At 49.7% G+C, this 17540-nt stretch overlaps 1 long non-coding RNA gene across 2 annotated transcripts; it reads right to left on the bottom strand.

Annotated features, from left to right (window-relative positions):
- Window positions 1-10804: 10804 nt before the first annotated feature.
- LOC309853628 lies at window positions 10805-15970 on the bottom strand. 2 transcript variants are annotated; one of them, XR_014305840.1, is made up of 4 exons: window positions 15708-15970; window positions 14978-15047; window positions 12028-12146; window positions 10805-11829 (listed from the first exon to the last, which is right to left on the bottom strand). It is a non-coding gene; the product is annotated as an uncharacterized lncRNA (long non-coding RNA). The 2 variants fall into 2 exon arrangements; XR_014305841.1 differs by having other exon boundaries at window positions 14978-15053.
- Window positions 15971-17540: the final 1570 nt, after the last annotated feature.

A 17540-nucleotide genomic window follows, 5' to 3' on the forward strand; every position in this document is an offset into this window, starting at 1 on the left:
GCTCAGCATCCCGAGCTGTCCTCCATGCTCGGAGCCCTCTCCTGTTTGAGCCTCTCGATGACCCACCAGACCTCATGACAGGCCCCTGAAGGACTCTTCTTCCTTTTTGCCTCATTTCCGCAAAGCACCCCACCTCCACTCAGGTTCCCACCTCAGCCAGAGGCCTGGCCTCTCTGGAGCTCTCAAAACTGGCACGAGTTGGTCCCTGTCCACCTCTGAAGTCACCTCCTCTGCAAGGCATCCCGTGACCACCACCTCTGAAGACAGCCTCTCCTTGTTACTCTCTCTCCCCATGTCCTGCGGACTACCGTCATGTCACTCATCAGCACCAGGGAGCACGTATGCCCATGTGCACTCATGTGCCTAAAGCCTCACTCTGGGTCTCTAAATTCTCTGGGGGCAGGGAGCATGGAAGTCCTTGTCACCACCATCCCTGGCTCATAGTAGGAGTTGGAGAAATATAAGTTAGATGGCTGGGCACCTGGGTGGCTCAGGTGGTTTTGTGTCCAACTCTAGATCTCAGCTCAGGTCTTGATCTCAGGGTCATGAGTTCAAGCCCTGCATTGGGCTCTACAATGGATGTGGAGCCTACTTAAAAAACAAACAAACAAACAAACAAAAAATATATATATAAATATATAAAGATTATGGGCCTTGTAGCTATATAATCTATAATCTATATACCATACCATAATCTATATATCTATTCATAATCTATCTATCTATCTATCTATATATATATAAAGAAATTTTTTTTCAGATGATACAGTGAATGAATGAAGTGAATGAATGAGAAAATGCATGAACAGGGTGTTTGGGTGGCTCAGTCGGTTGAGTGTCTGCCTTCTGCTCAGGTCATGACCCAGGGGTCCTGGGATGGAGCCCCACATTGGGCTCCCTGCTTTGCGGGGAGCCTGCTTCTCCCTCTCCCACTCTTCCTGCTTGTGTTCCCTCTCTCGTTGTGTCTCTCTCTGTTTAATAAATAAAAAACCAAAATCTTAAAAAAAAAAAAAAAAGAAAATGTATGAAACATGACATCACCTCTCCCACCCCCACCTTCATCCAGCCTTCTAGTCCTGTTGATTCACCTCCAAGACGTGTTTCAAATTCATTTCCTCCCGGTACCTCACCTCCCACATCAAGTACTCTGACGATTAATTAATTCTACAATTGCCCACTGAGAACTCAGAGCTGGGCAGCTTGCTGGCTCCTGGGGTGGCAGGGGCACAGGGCCATTGCTCAGAGCTTTGATGAGGCAGCACTGACTGTAGGAGCTCACCAGAGCACTGTCAGAGGAATTCTTTCTTATTCTGGAATCCTGAAATTCCACCTCCAGAAACTCTCTACTTTTTTTTTTTTTTTTTTTTAAAGTAAACTACCCCCAAGGTGACACTTGAACTTAAAACCCCAAGATCAAGAGTTATATGCTCTACTGATTGAACCAGCCAGGTGCCCTGAAAATCTCCACTTTTTTAAAAATATTTTTTAAAAAATTTATTTATTTGACAGACAGAGGTCACAAGGAGGCAGAGAGGCAGGCAGAGAGGGAAGGGGAAGCAGGTTCCCTGCTGAGCCGGATGCGGGGCTCGATTCCAGGACCCTGGGATCACAACCTGGCTGAAGGCAGAGGCTTTAACCCACTGAACCACCCAGGTACCCCGAAAATCTCCACTTTAATGGATGATTCCCTCGTCCTTCTTAGCCACTCTGTTCTGCATGTGGCCGTCTCTCTGCATGGTCACAACTGGCACCTAGGCCTGGCCCACCATCTTTTCTGGCCTCCCTGCCTCCACCTTTATTCCCTACAGTTGTTCTCTGCCTAATAGCTCAGATGATCTTCTAAATCATAAATCAGGTTGCGCTGCTTCACCATTGCCCTCAGGGTAAGTCCAGACCCCACAGCGGAGCCTCTAAGACCTGGGAGGTCTAGGCTCTGATGGCCTCACCTCTCATCTCCCGAGCACCCTGCTCCTTGCTGCTCTGGTTCCACTGTGCCATTCTACCTGTGGCTCCCTGAGCGTGGTTCCCACACTCTGGCCTGTCTCTTCTCCCAGCTTCCCTTCTACTTGGGTTGCTCCTCCCTCTTATCTACTAGGAAAAGGATTCAGTGGTCACCTCCTCCAAGAAATCTGCATCCTCTGGCTTCCCATTCAACCCTTCTGAGCACCCATTACTTCCAACAGTCCTTGTCTGTGACCAGGCTTGGCTCCCCGCCCTGTGACTCCCAGGGCCAAGCATGGATGGGGCGGCAGTGACCAGATGGGACACCCGAGGCTTCGGCTGGCCCCCTCCCCTTGCCCAGGCAAGGAGGGATGTTAGCTGAGGCCTGCGGGGTATTGGGAGGCCTCTCCAGCTTCTCCCCAACAACCGTGAACTAGGTGAGGAAGGACAGAGCTGAAACCCATTTCACAGAGGAGCCACCTGAGGCTCAGGGAAGGCAGAGCTTTTCCATGGTCCTGTGCTTAGGAAGGGGCAGAGTCTGAGCTCCGGCTCAGCTCAGAGTCCTCCTCAGTTGTGCTCTGAGTCTGCCACGCTTCCCTGAGCACATGCCCAGCCTAGCGCCAGGCTGGGAGCTGGGGCGGGGCACGGAACCATTGCCATTTCTAACCATGAGCACCATGAGTCCGCATTCCTGAAGGGACAGGCTCTGGCCTGAGAAAAGTCCCTCTACTAAAAGGCAGAGGGTGGTGACAACCACAGCGAACCCCAGGTCCTCATGTAGGGTATAGCTCGTTCCACTTTGGGAAGTAAAGCAGTTCAAATCCCCAAACCCAGAAAAATGGAGGCTTCCCTCAGCCCGCCCCACAGCCTTCATGGCTACAGCCCTCTGGTACGCAACTTCACTCCCCAAAAAGGGGGAGAGAGTCTGTGACTGGTGGGGGCAGGTGATGGCTCAAGAGGGAGGACGTAGGGGCTTGTGGGTCTGTGTGTACCTGCTACTAACCTCCACTGCCCTCCAGCCCCAGGCTGGGCTCTACTTCCCATTGCGTCGGTCAAAGGGCAGGGGCCAGGGTTGCTGCTCCACGTTCAAGTCCCGGCTTTACCACCCTCAACTCTCGGTTCCCGGAGCCACTTCTCAACAACAAGCCACTTCCGATGCTTGTTTTAACTGAACCCATCCATTCAGCCAGCAAAACTGCAAGTTGAAGATGGGCTCCGTCTCATTCATAATCAATACAATGCACATATAAACAGCAACAACAGCCCCCCCCCTTTTTTTGCCTCTGAGATAGGTAGTGAGGGACAATGTGTGAGTGGACGCTCTCGAGAGAGTGGGAATTGGTTTGAGGGTTTAAGAGTAGTTTTTTCAGTATGTTTCAGGATGTCAGATCCACTTCAAGAAATTCATCCCTAAGAAAGAGTTGTACAGGCAAGAAAAGATCTGTGCCTGAGGACGCTGATGACTGGCTTGCGTGCCAGGGGTAAAGGGACAGCGCAGTCCTCATGACCATCAGTGGGCGACAGAATGCTGGAGGCGCACGTAAGCCCAGACCAGCTCTGTGGCCACTGAAGATGGAAGTCAGGCACAGATCAAACACCTCTTAGGTACCTGGCAACGTTCTGGGTGCTGGGGACACAGTGGCAGACCAGACAGGCAAGGTCTCTGCTCTCAAGTTTACATTCCAGCCAAAGAAGACCGATCATCATCAAGTTAGCACCTAAGTACAATGACTTCAGAGAGAGGGGAAGGAACTGGAGAAAACAACCAGGGTTGATGTGACGTTGAAGGATGGGGCTGAGGGACACCTTTAGTCAAGGTGCTCAGGGAAGGCCTCTTTGAGCCGAGAACTGAATGACAAGAAGGAAAACAGTCATGGAATGATCCAGAGAAAGGATATTCCAGGCCAAGGGAACAGCAGGGCAACGGCTCGGAGGTGGCAGTGAGCTTGCTGCGTGTAAGTCACATGGGCTGCAGCAGAGGGAGAGGAGGTCTGAGAGGCGGCCGGCACCAGTCAGGGTAGGGTAGGGAGTGAGGGCTTTCTGTCTCTCCACAGGGAAAGGTGCTCCACACAATAAACACGGAGGAGTGAGGAGAGCACCAGAACAGCTGCCTGCTCTCCAGTCGCAAAAGTCTCCTCAGGACAAATCTGCCTCCACTGGCCCGGAGAGCTGTCAGTGGCCAATCACCTCTGGGCATTGTAAGTTCACCTGGTCTTATTTTTATTTTTTTTTTTTTTCCTTTCGGTTGGCAGTGAATGTGTCGCTGTTTTCAAAGACAGCATGGCTCCCACTTCTTGATGCAATTCCAGGCCAGCCGCTGCACCTAGTAGGCATCTTTCTAGCCCAGGGTTGCCAGGCTCCACAGGTGACTTCCCTGGGGACTCTGCCCCAGGCAGGCTGCGGTTTCTGCTATTGCCCCCAGTGATCCAGCTTCGGCCTCTGGGGGGCCTGTGAGCGGAGCCGTGCTGGGGTGTGGGGTGATTGTGTCCCACAGGCTGGGCCAGGCCTCCTTCCTTCCTTCCTGACTCTGTTCTCCCAAAGGACAAGTAGGGAGGGACGTACACGCCTCTCCCAGGTCATGGGATGAGCTGTTCCCCTGGGACCCTTTCAGGCCAGGCCCCTTGCCAAAGGCTACATTGAGTGATGTGTAGTTTATTTTGAGTACCTACCACTAGCAGAACTGTTCTGACAGATCCGGAGGGCACTGTAGTGGGGAAAGTTCTAGTCACCCTGTATGTGGTCACATCCCTCCACCCATCAGAAGAGGATCCTCCGGCGGAGGATGGGGAACTGACCCCCACCTTGCCCCATTTGAGCCTACGAAGTGCAGTATTGGTCTTTGGCGCCACCGTGTGGGAACCATCCACACTGCAGCCGCGCATTCCACAAAATACTGCCCAGCTCCGGGAGGCAACCCCCCTTGCCCCAAGTTTCTGCGGATGGGTAGCCCCTGGAGTGTGCAGTGCACGATCTGTTCAGCCGTATGCAGCGGCAGCTCTCCTCACACTCAGACCCAGTGGCATATCGCAGTCACTGGGAACCCCCCCACCACCATTAAAACATCCTCCACTCTCTGAAGCCTCTTTGCAAATGCTCCCTGACCCTCCACTTTCCAGTTCCTCTCCTCCTTGGACGTGTACCAAGTGTGCTGAATATACACAATCCTCCCTCTCTTCTGAAACTCCCTCTGGCTTGTGTGACTGCTCTTCTTGGATTTCTAGCTGCATCTCTGGCTGTTTCTCTTCATGTCGCTTGGTAGGGTATTGGGCTTCCTTCTCTCACCCTTAGTATTTTTCTCCAAGCCATCCTGACAACTTCCAGAGCCTTCTTCCCATCCCCTCAGTGATGCCTTGGGCCTCAGCAACCCCCCCAATCTCTCATTCCATTTACCCCCGAAGCTGACCCTTGGGCAACCCAAACTCACTGTGTCAAGTCCATTCCATGTCCTCTCCTCAGAACTGTTCCCCCTCTAGGGTTCTCAGGTTAGTCTGGGTAGCCTTTTCCTTGACCACCCCCATCAGCCACGAGGTTTGTCCTGTCCCCCCCACCCCCTCCGCCAGAGCACCACCCGCGCCTCCTTCCTGGCCTCTTTAGTGTCCTTCGTTTCACCCAGCCTGGTCCATTCTCCACAGCGCAGCTGATGGCCTCTGCATACTGGACCCTGTTCCTTCCCACTTCCCCACTGGTCCTTCTTCTCTGGCCAGTTCCTCCCCAGGAGGTCCTGGCTCCAGTTATCCTGAACTTTGCTCCCTGAATACAGCCTGCTTCCCATGCCTCCACAGCTGTCCTGAGCATCTTTTTCCTCTTTCCTTCATTGGGCCGACTCCTGCCTACCCTTAAGCCTCAGCTCAGACATCAGCTTCCTCTGGAACTCCTTCCCTGGACTCCAGGTGAGTTCAGGAGCCTCTTGGTCATGATTACAATGCCCATGCTGCTCCCTCCACAGCCTTGTCTGCCTCTGCTTCTGCAAGGCACAACCGCTCCTGCACGGGCTGCACAAACCAAGGCCAGACCCAGGTCCAGTCACTCTGCCTGATTTTCAGACTCAAAGGTCCTAGATCTCAAAAGTTATCAAGTATACTACAGTGAACCAGCTGCCAGGCTCGGATGGGACCTGAGGCTCTTACCTTCCACTCTGGAGCTCCCGTGTTCCCTCAGATGCCATTGTGAGCTGAGTCAGGATCCTTGAGAGCCCATGGAGCTGGATAGGCAGAGAATTGGCAGGTTCATGGCGTGGGGGGAAGCCGCCATCAGCCTGGGCCCTTGAGAGCCCAGGGTGCTAGTAGGTACTGTCACAGCAAGGGGACTGGCGCGCAGGTGACTTCAGGCCAGCACATCTGCTGAAAGGCATTAATGAGTTTCCTTTCTCCCCCGGAGCTGTGCAGCGGGAGTGTGGCTTGGACGTCAAGCAGGGAGGGCCCGAATTCCTGAAGGGTGGTGGTGGCAGCTGTTAGGTTCCTGGGGTTAATTATCTCCAACGTCACATAGAAGAGAATGTGCTGAGGTGTGACCTCCTCCGCCCAGTCTTGGCTTCTCAGGGCATGGGTCTCTCCAGAACTCATGATGTTCCCCATTTGACAAAGTCTGAAGACCAGCTCTGTCTGCCTGTGGACCTCAGCTACCTTACCATACCCCAGACCCAAGGGACTGACTTTTCCCTGAGATGCTTTGGTGGGGGGGGGGCGGTTTCCAGCTCTGGGCCTCTGCCTTTGCTGTGCCCTCTGCCTGCTCCATGCCTGGGCCCAGCTATTTGGTCAGGGAGCTCAGTAAACACTGGTGAATTGAATTACCCTGTAAATAAACAGAAAGTGCCAAATAGGTTGCCTGGCACTTAGGAGATGCAACCCCCCCAAACTTTGTAAGCAAACAGATTACCCAAAATGGACAAAGAGAAGGGATCCGTCCAGTCTTTTCTTGTGGCTCTGCTCCCCAAACCAATCTTTCACTTCTTCCAAACAGCCCTGCTCTCTCTATCCCAGGCCCCCCATGGCAATTCAGCCTGTCCTTTTTGGTATCTGGACAATCTACCCGAGGTGTCAAGAACCCTTCTAGGAGGGGTGCCTGGGTGGCTCAGTCGGTTAAGCATCTGCCTTTGGCTCAGGTCATGATCCCAAGGGTCCTGGGATCGAGCCACCCATCGGGCTCCCTGCTTGGGGGAGAGCTTGCTTTTCCCTCTCCTTCTGCCTGCCGCTCTGCCTACTTGTGCTTCCTGTCAAATAAATAAATAAAATCTTAAAAAAAAAAAAAAAAAAGAAGCAGCAGCAGCCTTTTAGGAACCCCACAGTGGCCTCAGGCCCCTGAAGCTTCTTGACATAAGTGCTTGGGATTACTTGCTCAGGGGCCAAAAGCACTCACTTCTCCATGCCCAGTGCCCAACGCCCAGCACAGGAACTGGATGGATGCTCTGTAAATATCTGTTGCGTTAGGAAAGACCGCAAGCCCCAGAACACTGGGGTGTTTTCTCCCTCTCTGAAGCCACCTGCATCATCTGCTCATCCATGGTTATTCCAAGTGCCCAGAGGCAGAGGCTCTCACACCTGAGCTCTGTCTGGTTCTTTGCTGTTTCTGTCATCACTCTCCCTCTTGTTTTTCCCTCCAGTTCCCCCAGGAGCAGAGAAGCTTGACAGTTTCACACTAAAGCTGAAAACTTCCCCCAAGATCCCTCTAGCTTATTTCCTGGAATCTGCTTTCCACCTCTCTTGGCTTATACAGCCAGTGACTCACTGGGCCAGGAGTCTCTTCTCTGCAGGGATTTCTTGCAGGAAACGTGAGAGGAGCTGGTGACATCGTCTTTCACCCCACCCCCTCTCAGTCCTGGCTTTTCCTATCTAGAAGGCCAGATTTGTTGTACCATGTGAGGCGGCAGAATTGCTATTTTTTCCCCCTGACACTGGCAGCCCTTATTAAATCAGGGCCCTGAACTTCAGGGGCTCACACCAGAGTGTTTGCAGGTTTCCAACACCCCCCAAATCACCTCTGTTCCCTTGCTAAGCCTCCGCATAATGACAACCTCTGGCTCTCCCGGGAAATCTAGAAAACCATAGGAATACAGCTAATGTGCTTTTGAGATGCCAAGCCTTCTCACCCTTCCTAGCCCCCAGAAATCACACATGCACATACTTTCTAATTTGCAATACTTTTTAAAAATTTCCAATGCAAATTATAGAGTCTGCTGCCCACACAAAAGCAGGCTTCACATCGGCTGTCCCTGGCAGGAGGTTTTTCACACGGAGCAGGAGGGGAACCCTGCCAATGGCACCCACGCGGTCAGATGAGCTGAGGGTGTGAGCGTGCATGTCCGTGTCAACTCTGAGAGACTCTGGGGCAGCTGGGCTTGGGGGGGTGGGATTTTAGGGACTGTGATGCAACTGGATGAATGGGGGTAGCATCTGGCTATGGGCGTGCAACAGCAGCGGGTGTTTGAAAGGCAAGGTGTATATCTGTGTGTGACAACTTGAGGGTTGTCAAAGCCGCTTGCTTAAATTAAAAATCACTTTGCAGATGAGTCCGTGAAACAAAGCAGAAGGATGGCTTGTAGGTAATGAATTAACCAGACTTCCCTGAAGTTTGAAGAACAATTCTGGAGGAGCCCAGTAACACCACCACCAGCATCAATAACACACGGGAACAACAGCCATCAGTTTTGAATACTTAGCATGTACCACACACATGCACATGTGTCACACATGCACACACAGGTAGTATGGCATACCCAAGTCAAGGCAGTCTGATCTTCTGTGGGTTCTCTGTTCTGTAATGGCCTTGGAACCTTTTGCTCAGGACCTATTCTGTGGGTTTCAGGGTAAAACAAAAATGCAGAGCATCTTGTTTAAAACTATGACAGCAGGGCGCCTGGGTGGCTCAGTGGATTAAAGCCTCTGCCTTAAGTTCAGGTCATGATCCCAAGGTCCTGGGATCGAACCCTCCATCAGGCTCTCTGCTCAGCAGGGAGCCTGCTTCCTCTTCTCTGCCTGCCTCTCTGCCTACTTGTGGTCTCTGTCAAATAAAGAAAGAAAAATCTGGGGCGCCTGGGTGGCTCAGTGGGTTAAGCCGCTGCCTTCGGCTCAGGTCATGATCTCAGAAAGTCCTGGGATTGAGTCCCGCATTGGGCTCTCTGCTCAGCAGGGAGCCTGCTTCCCCCCTCTCTCTCTGCCTGCCTCTCTGCCTGCTTGTGATTTCTCTTTCTGTCAAATAAATAAATAAAATTAAATTAAAAAAAAAAAAAGAAAGAAAAATCTTAGGAGAAAAACAAAAAAGACACACATGTTGGGCCCCGTTGAGCACAGGGCTCTATGTGAGGACACAGCTCTCAGGCCCGTGAAGCAGAGGCTCCTGCTCTCACCTCCGAATGACCACCGGCACTGCTCAAACTTCGGTCCAGTGGGAAGACTTCCCCCCAAGGCTGGGACTGTAATGTGAGAGCAGTTCAATTTCAGTGTGTCTCTTTCACACCAACACAAAGCACCCTTCAGCAGAGCCTGAGCTTTGTCCCTCTGTTAGCCACTTGCTGGGGACTGCACGTAACGCATGGGTGGGAGCTGAGTGACAGCCATCAGAGCGACAGCATTAGGGGATGCTGAGGCTTGAGGCCGTTTATGCAGACGACTTGTACTATTTGGGCCTGGCCAGGCTTGGTCTGGGATAAATAAGAGAGCAAACGGCTGGATAAAGATATAGTAGGCTACCAGTGAGGGCTGGAAAGCTGCACATGCCAGAGCAATCACAGAAAACTGAACTTCCAGGGAATGGCTGTGACCCAAGCTAAGGAGGGAAATCCATCTGGATAAAAGGACCGTGCCCTGGGAAGTCATAATCATAATCATAGCTGTGTACAGATCTAGCAAGAGACCTTCAAAAGAGGTGAGCAAAAAACTGACAGGAAAGGGAAAAACTTGAGTCATCTATAATAATCGCCCAATATTTTCCCACCCCACTTCCATCGGTGGAGAGAATAGCCAGACTCTGTAATGAGAAAATGCATAGAAGAAAATGCAAGAAGAATGCTGTCAATGACCCTGCCTGTGGCTGACATTGACAGAACACGTAATCCAACAGCAGGGGAACCCCACATTCTTTTCTAGCAGGTGTGGCACCTTCCCCATGAGAGACCATGTGCCTGCCCACCAAACAATAGTAATAAAATTTAACGAACGTACAGAGTATGTTCTCTATCACAGAAGGCAATTAAAATAGCAAAGGGGTGCCTGGGTGGCTCAGTGGGTTAAAGCCTCTGCCTTCAGCTCAGGTCATGATCCCAGGACCCTGGGATCGAGCACCGCATCGGGCTCTCTGCTCAGCTTCCCCCCCTCTCTCTGCCTGCCTCTCTGCCTACTTGTGATCTCTGTCAAATAAATAAAATCTTAAAAAAAAATAAAAGAAATAACAAAGAGATACACAGAAAAATCTCAGATATTTGGAAATTATACAACACACATCTGAAGAATTGAGAGAAAGCATCCTGAATGGAATGATAAAACTAAATATATCAAAAGCTTGTGGGATACACTGAAGCAGTAGTTAAAGGGAATCTTAGAGTTTAAAACACTTACGTTATAGAAAAGAAAAGTGGGAAGTGGGGGGTTAGTTCGACATTCTCAAGCCTTTGTGGTTACCAGAGTCTGAACCTTGCAGGGTAGAGGCCTCCTCCCCCTGATCTCCCTGCCCACAGGCTCTCCCATCCCTTCCAGATGGTAGCCCAGAATACTGTTGCAACACACACATCCGATTGTGTCTCCCTGGGTCTGAACCCTCTTGTGGCCCCTCACTGCTTCAGGACAAAATTCAAAATGGACCTGGCCAGCTGGCCTTTTGTGACGACCTTTACTTCTGATGTCACACCCTGTTTGCCACTGTCCCACCATCAGCTTTCCGAATTGTCTCTTGAAACACGAGTTTTTCTCACCTTTCTTTCTCTTTTCTGCCTTAAAACTAGGGGTCAGATAAAATGCAGGACTCCCAGTTAACTGGACTTTCAGAGAAGTAATGAATAACTTTTTTAGAAAAGATTTTATTTGCCAGAGAGCGAGGGAGCAAGCGCAAGCAAGGGGAGCAGCGGGCAGAGGGCGAAGCAGGCTGCCCGCCGAGCAGGGAGCCTGATGTGGGACTCATCCCAGGACCCTAGCATCATGACTGGAGCCGAAGGCAGACGCTTAACTGACTGAGCCACCCAGGCGCCCCATGAATGACTTTTTAATATGAGCATATCTCCAAAGCTGCATGGGGCATATGTATACACACAAAAAAAGTATTCATTACTCATCTAAAATTCAAGTTTAACTGGGTGTCAAATTTTTATTTTTTATTTGCCAAATCTGTTAACCTCATCCAGAACTAGCACACGGTATTGCATCTGGCCTTTCTCTGCTTCTGTGCGTGGCTAACTCCTCTTCCTTAGATGGGTCTCAGCTTAGAAATAACCTCCCACAGGAAGATGGTTCTCCCCACCACCCTTTCTTGGGGTCTGTCTCATTCAGTAACTCCTCGGCCCTTGGAACAGTGTCTAGCACTTGGTGGTCATGCAACAAATACTTGTTGAAGGAACAATGCTGACCTAGGTCCCAGCTCCAGGGACAAAGAGGGGCCCATTTCCCGCCTCCTAAGCCTGTGGCTCCCAGTTTTGTGGGGGGACAGGGGATGCCTCCATTATCTATCTCTTCAAACAAACCACTCCAAAAATTAGTGACGTAAGCCGGCAGCAATCATGTAGCTCAGCAGGGACAGCTCACCTCTGCCCCAAGTGGCGTCAGTTGGGGCCGGAAGAGCCACTTCCAAGATGACTCACTCACCTGCTCGAGTCACACTGTATGCTGCTTCTCTCCACACCCGCCTCTCCACAGGGTAGCTTGGACTTCCCTCACAGTGTGGTGGCGTGGTTCCAAGAGCAGGTATCTCAGAAGAGACAGGAAACAGCAGATGCTAGGCTTTTAAGGTCTGGGCCTGGAGACCATATCGTTTCCATTCTACCCTATTGCTTAAGCAGCTGCAATTCCTATTTAAGGAGACGGGACAGAGACCCTGCCTCTGCATGGAACCAGTGCTAGAGTTTTGTGATCATGTTTTAAAGTCACCACAGGGGAGAATACTCACCACAAAGGGCTCAACAGAGCCCATCTGCACTCTGTCTGGGTGGGTGGTGGTCCGTACGATGGGATGCTTTTCTCTCCACAGGTTGGTGGGTACCACCGGGCCAGCATATTCAAGGCAGCCTTGGAATGAGATAGGGCAGGAGAGAAGAGAGAGACAAGATATAGAGACAGAGAGGAAGGGGGGAGGAGAGATAAGGAAGGAGTCTTCCCTTGAAGGAATGAGGACTGAGCCACTTGACCCATGTAGACAGTTCACAGTCCGTCTGAAAGGAGGCCGCACAGCTGGCACCTAGCTGGGCCCCTGGGGATGTTTTAAACAGAAATTTTGAGGGGTGCCTGGGTGGCTCAGTGGGTTAAGCCTCTGCCTTCGTCTCAGGTCATGATCTCAGGGTTCTGGGATCGAGCCCCGCATCAGGCTCTCTGCTCAGCAGGGAGCCTGCTTCCCTCTCTCTCTCTGCCTGCCTCTCTGTCTGCTTGTGATCTCTGTCTGTCAAATAAATAAATAAAATCTTAAAAAAAAAAACAGAAATTTTGAAACTGTATTTTCTTTTGGTTTTGAACAATTTTAAATTTATAGGAAGTCGACAGAATAGTAAAATGAACAACCCAGACACCTGTCACCAGGTTTCACAAACGGTTAACATTTTGACACATTTGCTCTTTGAAAGTTACAAAAAAGACATTTCCCTCTTAAAACCTTCAGCCTGCATTCCGCACCCCCACACACACCCCAAGTGATGTGCTCTCCACACCAACCGTTCTCAGCAGAGGGGGCGATTTTTGTCCCTCAGGGGATAATGTGACAATGCCAAATGGAGACATTTTTAATTACAGTCTTTATTGAAAAAAAATTCACATCACATAGAATTCACCATTTTAACCATTTTCAAACGTACAGTCCAGTGTGTTTTCACATATTCATGACGTGATCCAACTGTCAATACTACTGAAATCCAAAACAGTTTCTCAGACATTTCGTCTGTTGCAACGCACTGGGTGCTGTGCTCCCGCCACCTAGTGGGCAGGGACCAGAAGTGCTACGGATCTCTCCAGCGTATTAACTGGCCCTAAATGTCAGGGTTCCACACAATTACAGTGCCATTATCACATCTGAGCATAACAACAGTAATTGAGTGCTGTCATTCCCCCTTGTCTGAAGGATGCCTTTTTTTTTTTTTAAGATTTTATTTATTTATTTATTTATTTGAGAGAAAGACAGAGCATGAGCAGGGGGAGAGGCAGAGGGTAAGGGAGAAGCAGATTCCCCCGCTGAGCTGGGAGCCCAACATGGGGCTTGATCCCAAGACTCTGGGATCATGACCCAAGCTGAAGGCAGATGCTTAACTGACTGAGCCACCAGGTGCCCCAAGGATGCCTTTTTTTTTTTTTTTTAAATTTACCTTAGATGTAGATGGAGAGGGAGACAGAGAAAGTGAGGGGAGGAGCAGAGGGAGAGAGACAGTGTCGGTGCCCAGCAGGGCAGGGAGCCTGAAGCGGGGCTCAATCCCATGACCCTGAGATCATGACCTGAGCTGAAACCAGGAGTCAGACACTTAACCAACTGAGCCACCCAGCCACTCCTCAAGGACGTCTTTTTAGCATGTTTATTTTAGTTCAGAAGGCGAGGTTCATATACTGCCTTTGGTTGTTAGGTCTTTTTGGTCTCTATTAATATAGAAGAATATTATCTACCCCACACTCAGCCTTCTTATTTTTTTGTAAGAGTTCAGGCTGGTTTTATAGCATCATATTCTGGATTTATAGGATTGTTTCCTCAAGATCAGATTCACCATAAACATTTTTGGCAAGCATATGACATTGATGATCACTGCGTCACATCAGGAGGTGCAAAATATGGGGCTGCTACCCTATTTGTGATGTTGAAATTGGACGATAACACAATTGAGAAGACAGAAGGTGCTGTCTCCCATGCCCCATCCACTCAAGTGTGGCACCCAGACAGCCACTCTGCTTGGCTGACCCTTTCTGAAAAGTAGAGAGAGCCTGGGGAGGATTCTCTCACCCCTAGGGAGTCCTCAGGCCCTTCTCTCTTCTCTTTGCTGTCCCACCTTCAAGGGTCAAGGGCAAGGCCCCAAGAGCTGGGGTTCCCTCTGCCAACCCCAGGGCGCTAGCCCTAGCCTAGCTTGGCTGGGAGGACTCAGAAGGACTCCAGGAACTCCTTCAGCTGTTCCTTAGTTCTCAGGAAGAAACTGGATAGTGGAAGTGGGTTGAGTACCCCGAGCCTGGAACCAGGAAGCTGAGGGTGTGGGTCAGGTGGAGGTCAAGGGCTCGTAAGGCTGGAAACTGCAGGCCTGTTAGCATTCCTGCAGTAAGCAACTATGCAAAGCTCCATGGAAATCACTCCCAATCCTCCTCCTTTTGGGAAGCTCCTTCCACCCTTAGGAGCTCCACTAAACACAACCTTTTTCAGGAAACCTACCAGGACTGTGGGAAGAAGAAAATGGCCCCTGTTCTCAAAGCACTTCAGGCTAGAACCACAACAAGGGCAAAAGTTCTATCCCATTACAATGGCACTGGGAACATGACAACCTGTATAAAGCTTTTTGAGCCCAGCAATGAAACATATTATTGAAATGAAAGCATATTAAAAAAATTCAGGGCACACCTAGGTGGCTCAGTCAGTTAGGTGTCTGCCTTCAGTTCAGGTCATGATCTCAGGGTCCAGGGATCACATCCCACATTTGGGCTCTTTGGGGAGCCTGCTTCTCCCTCTGGCGCGGTGAGTGAAGCATGCAACTCTTGATCTCAGGGTTCTTAAGTTTGAGGCCCACGTTGAATATCAAGGATACTTAAAAGTAAAATCTTAAAAAAAGAATTCAATTTTCTGGCTTTTCTTGGAAAATATGATGCTCTGGCAACATTGGGCTCTCACACCTGTGCCTAGGGTCAAAGACTTCCCCTTCCTGACTAAGCATGCACTCCACACTTACCTAAACCTGAGTCCGAGTGTGACTTTCAGTTCTGCTCCTTCACCTTCAGCCAATGCTGTTTTTTCTCTACCTGTGTCTTAGAAAAAAAAGATGACAATAAAAGAGAGGTCTAAGGGTCCTGTGCTTCAGGAAATATGGGAGAAGGCATATTTCTCTGTGGAACTGAAGAACATTCTTGTGCCCCTGTAATATGATTAAAGTGAATCTGTGTTAAAAACAATATTGACCCCCAAGTGCCATAGTGTCTTAGCATCATGGCTGGGGGTCACTGGAATGTCAGACTCCTCTTGGCTCCACCACTTACAAGCTATGTGACCTCAGACAAGATTACGACAAAACTCAGACACCTCTGCAATTTAAACCTCTCTCAACCCCTTTGAATACTGCCCAGCTGAGATCCTACAAACAAAACACCCGAGCACATGACTTTCAGGGGTGTGTTGAGGAAGAACAAGACTCCACATCAAAAGTCATTTTTTCTAAGCTGGGAATTTGCCCAAAGTCAACACCTGACCTAACCAAAAGCCAGAGTTGGCTCCTGAGGGGAGATTTTTGACCCTGAGTTTGACAGAAGGTGCTGGCCCATGTGACCACTCCTCGGGCAAGGCTACTGGAGGTCAGAAGTGCTGTGGGAGTCGCAAGCTGACCTTGAGGATAGCTCAGGGCTTGTAAGAATTCAGCTAAAGTCCAAGGAGGATCATCAGGGCTCACACAGATCCGAGGAACCCACCGTGAGTGCTTCAGCCAAAACCCTCAGCTGTAGATGCGAGCAGGATTTCCAGAACTAGGACCAGGAAATTGTGGGACAAAGCTGACTCTCTCCTGTAGGATAAGAGTGAGGATGTAAGAGGCCTCAGAGACTCCTGGAAGTCAATCTGGGTCCACAAGGGAAACAAACCTTAGAAGGAAGCATTTACTATAAAAGACACGGACAAGAGTTATGGGGTGCCTGGGTGGTTTAGTCAGTCCAGCATCTGCCTTCGGCTCAGGTCATGATCCAGCTCAGGTCCTCTCCCTCTGCCCACCCCCTGCCCTGCTCATGCTCTCTCTATCTCTCAAATTAATAAATAAAATCTTTTTTTAAAAAAAGAAGAGCTATAAAGAAATTGAAGATTTTCTCCGTTGAGGTTGTGTTTGGCTGCAAGTAAGAGAAAACTTAAAAGTAGCTTGAACAAATATTTATTTCCTGCTTGTCTCACACGATAAAATATCAGGAGATGGGCAGGCCGACCACAGTTGGTGCAGCTGGTTTACACAGCCAGGAAGTCTTTTCTTGCCTGCCATCCTTGGCAGCTTAATCCATTCTCAAAATCATTGCCTCCATGGTCATGAGTTGGTCAAGTGGAAAGAAAAAGAAGCTGCAAATGGAGACACTTGTGCCAGGAAAGCAAAACTTTCCCAAAAGTCCTTACCGTAAGTCTCATGGGTAACAATGTGTCCCTGGGACACCAGGTACTCTCAAGGGAACTGAGGAAGTCAGTCTGTTTAACTAGGCACTGCCCCAAACAAAACTGGGCTTCTTTTGGGAGGAAAGGGGAATAGGTATCAGGAAGGCAACCAGCTATATCTATCACACCAAGTCCTTACACAGCCAAAAGGCCTGGAACCCAACTCCAGAGGAAACCAGCCTTCTGGATTTTTCAACTATATCAGAAAATAAATTATTTTTACAGTTAAGACAATTTGTCTGTGTGTGTGTTTAGTTCTTTAAAAGATTTTATTTATTTATTTGCCAGAGATAGAGAGCACAATGCAGGGCGGAAGGGCAGGCAGAGGAAGAAGCAGGCTTCCCATTGAGCAAGGAGCAGATGTGGGACTCCATCCCAGGACCCTGGGATTATGACCCAAGCTGAAGACAGAGGCTTAACCCACTGAGCCACCCAGGCATCCCTGTGTGTATTTTTAAAGAGATTTTATTTATTTGTTTGACAGAGAGAGTGAGTGGGGTGGGGGGCACAAGCAGGGGGAGCAACAGATGGGCAGGAAGAAGCAGACCCCCCACTGAGCAAGAAGCTTGATGCGGGCCTCCATCCCAGGGTCCTGGGATCATGACCTGAGCCGAAGGCAGACGCCCAACCAACTGAGCCACGCAGGCGCCCCTGTGGCCGGCATTGTTCATCCAACATTATGTCTGGGAGATTCATCTCTGTGGTGTACAGAAGTTCATTCTGTTTTTGCTACCTGGTTTCCCAATGTATGCATATACCTCGGTTTATCCAGCTTCCTGGTGCTGGGAGATTTGGATGGTTTCCAGTTTTTAGCTATTATGAATAAAGTTGCCAAGAACATTCTATACCTGCACTTTGGTAGAAATTACACTCAGTTCTCCTGGGTTTGTACCAAAGAGGGGACTGGCTGGGTCATAGGTCAGGTGAAGCAGTTACAGTGAATACTGCGGTTTTCCAGTTTACCTCTTACCAGTTCTAGTTACGTCATATCCTCGCCAACACTGGGTTTTGTCAATCTCGTTAATTGTAGCCAATGTAATTATGTATAATGGTATCTTGTGGTGGTTTTATTTTTAAAATTTATTTTTAAAAATATTTTTAAAATATTTTTATTT

This window comes from Mustela nivalis (assembly GCF_964662115.1).
Source record: "Mustela nivalis genome assembly, chromosome: 18".
NCBI lineage: Eukaryota > Metazoa > Chordata > Mammalia > Carnivora > Mustelidae > Mustela > Mustela nivalis.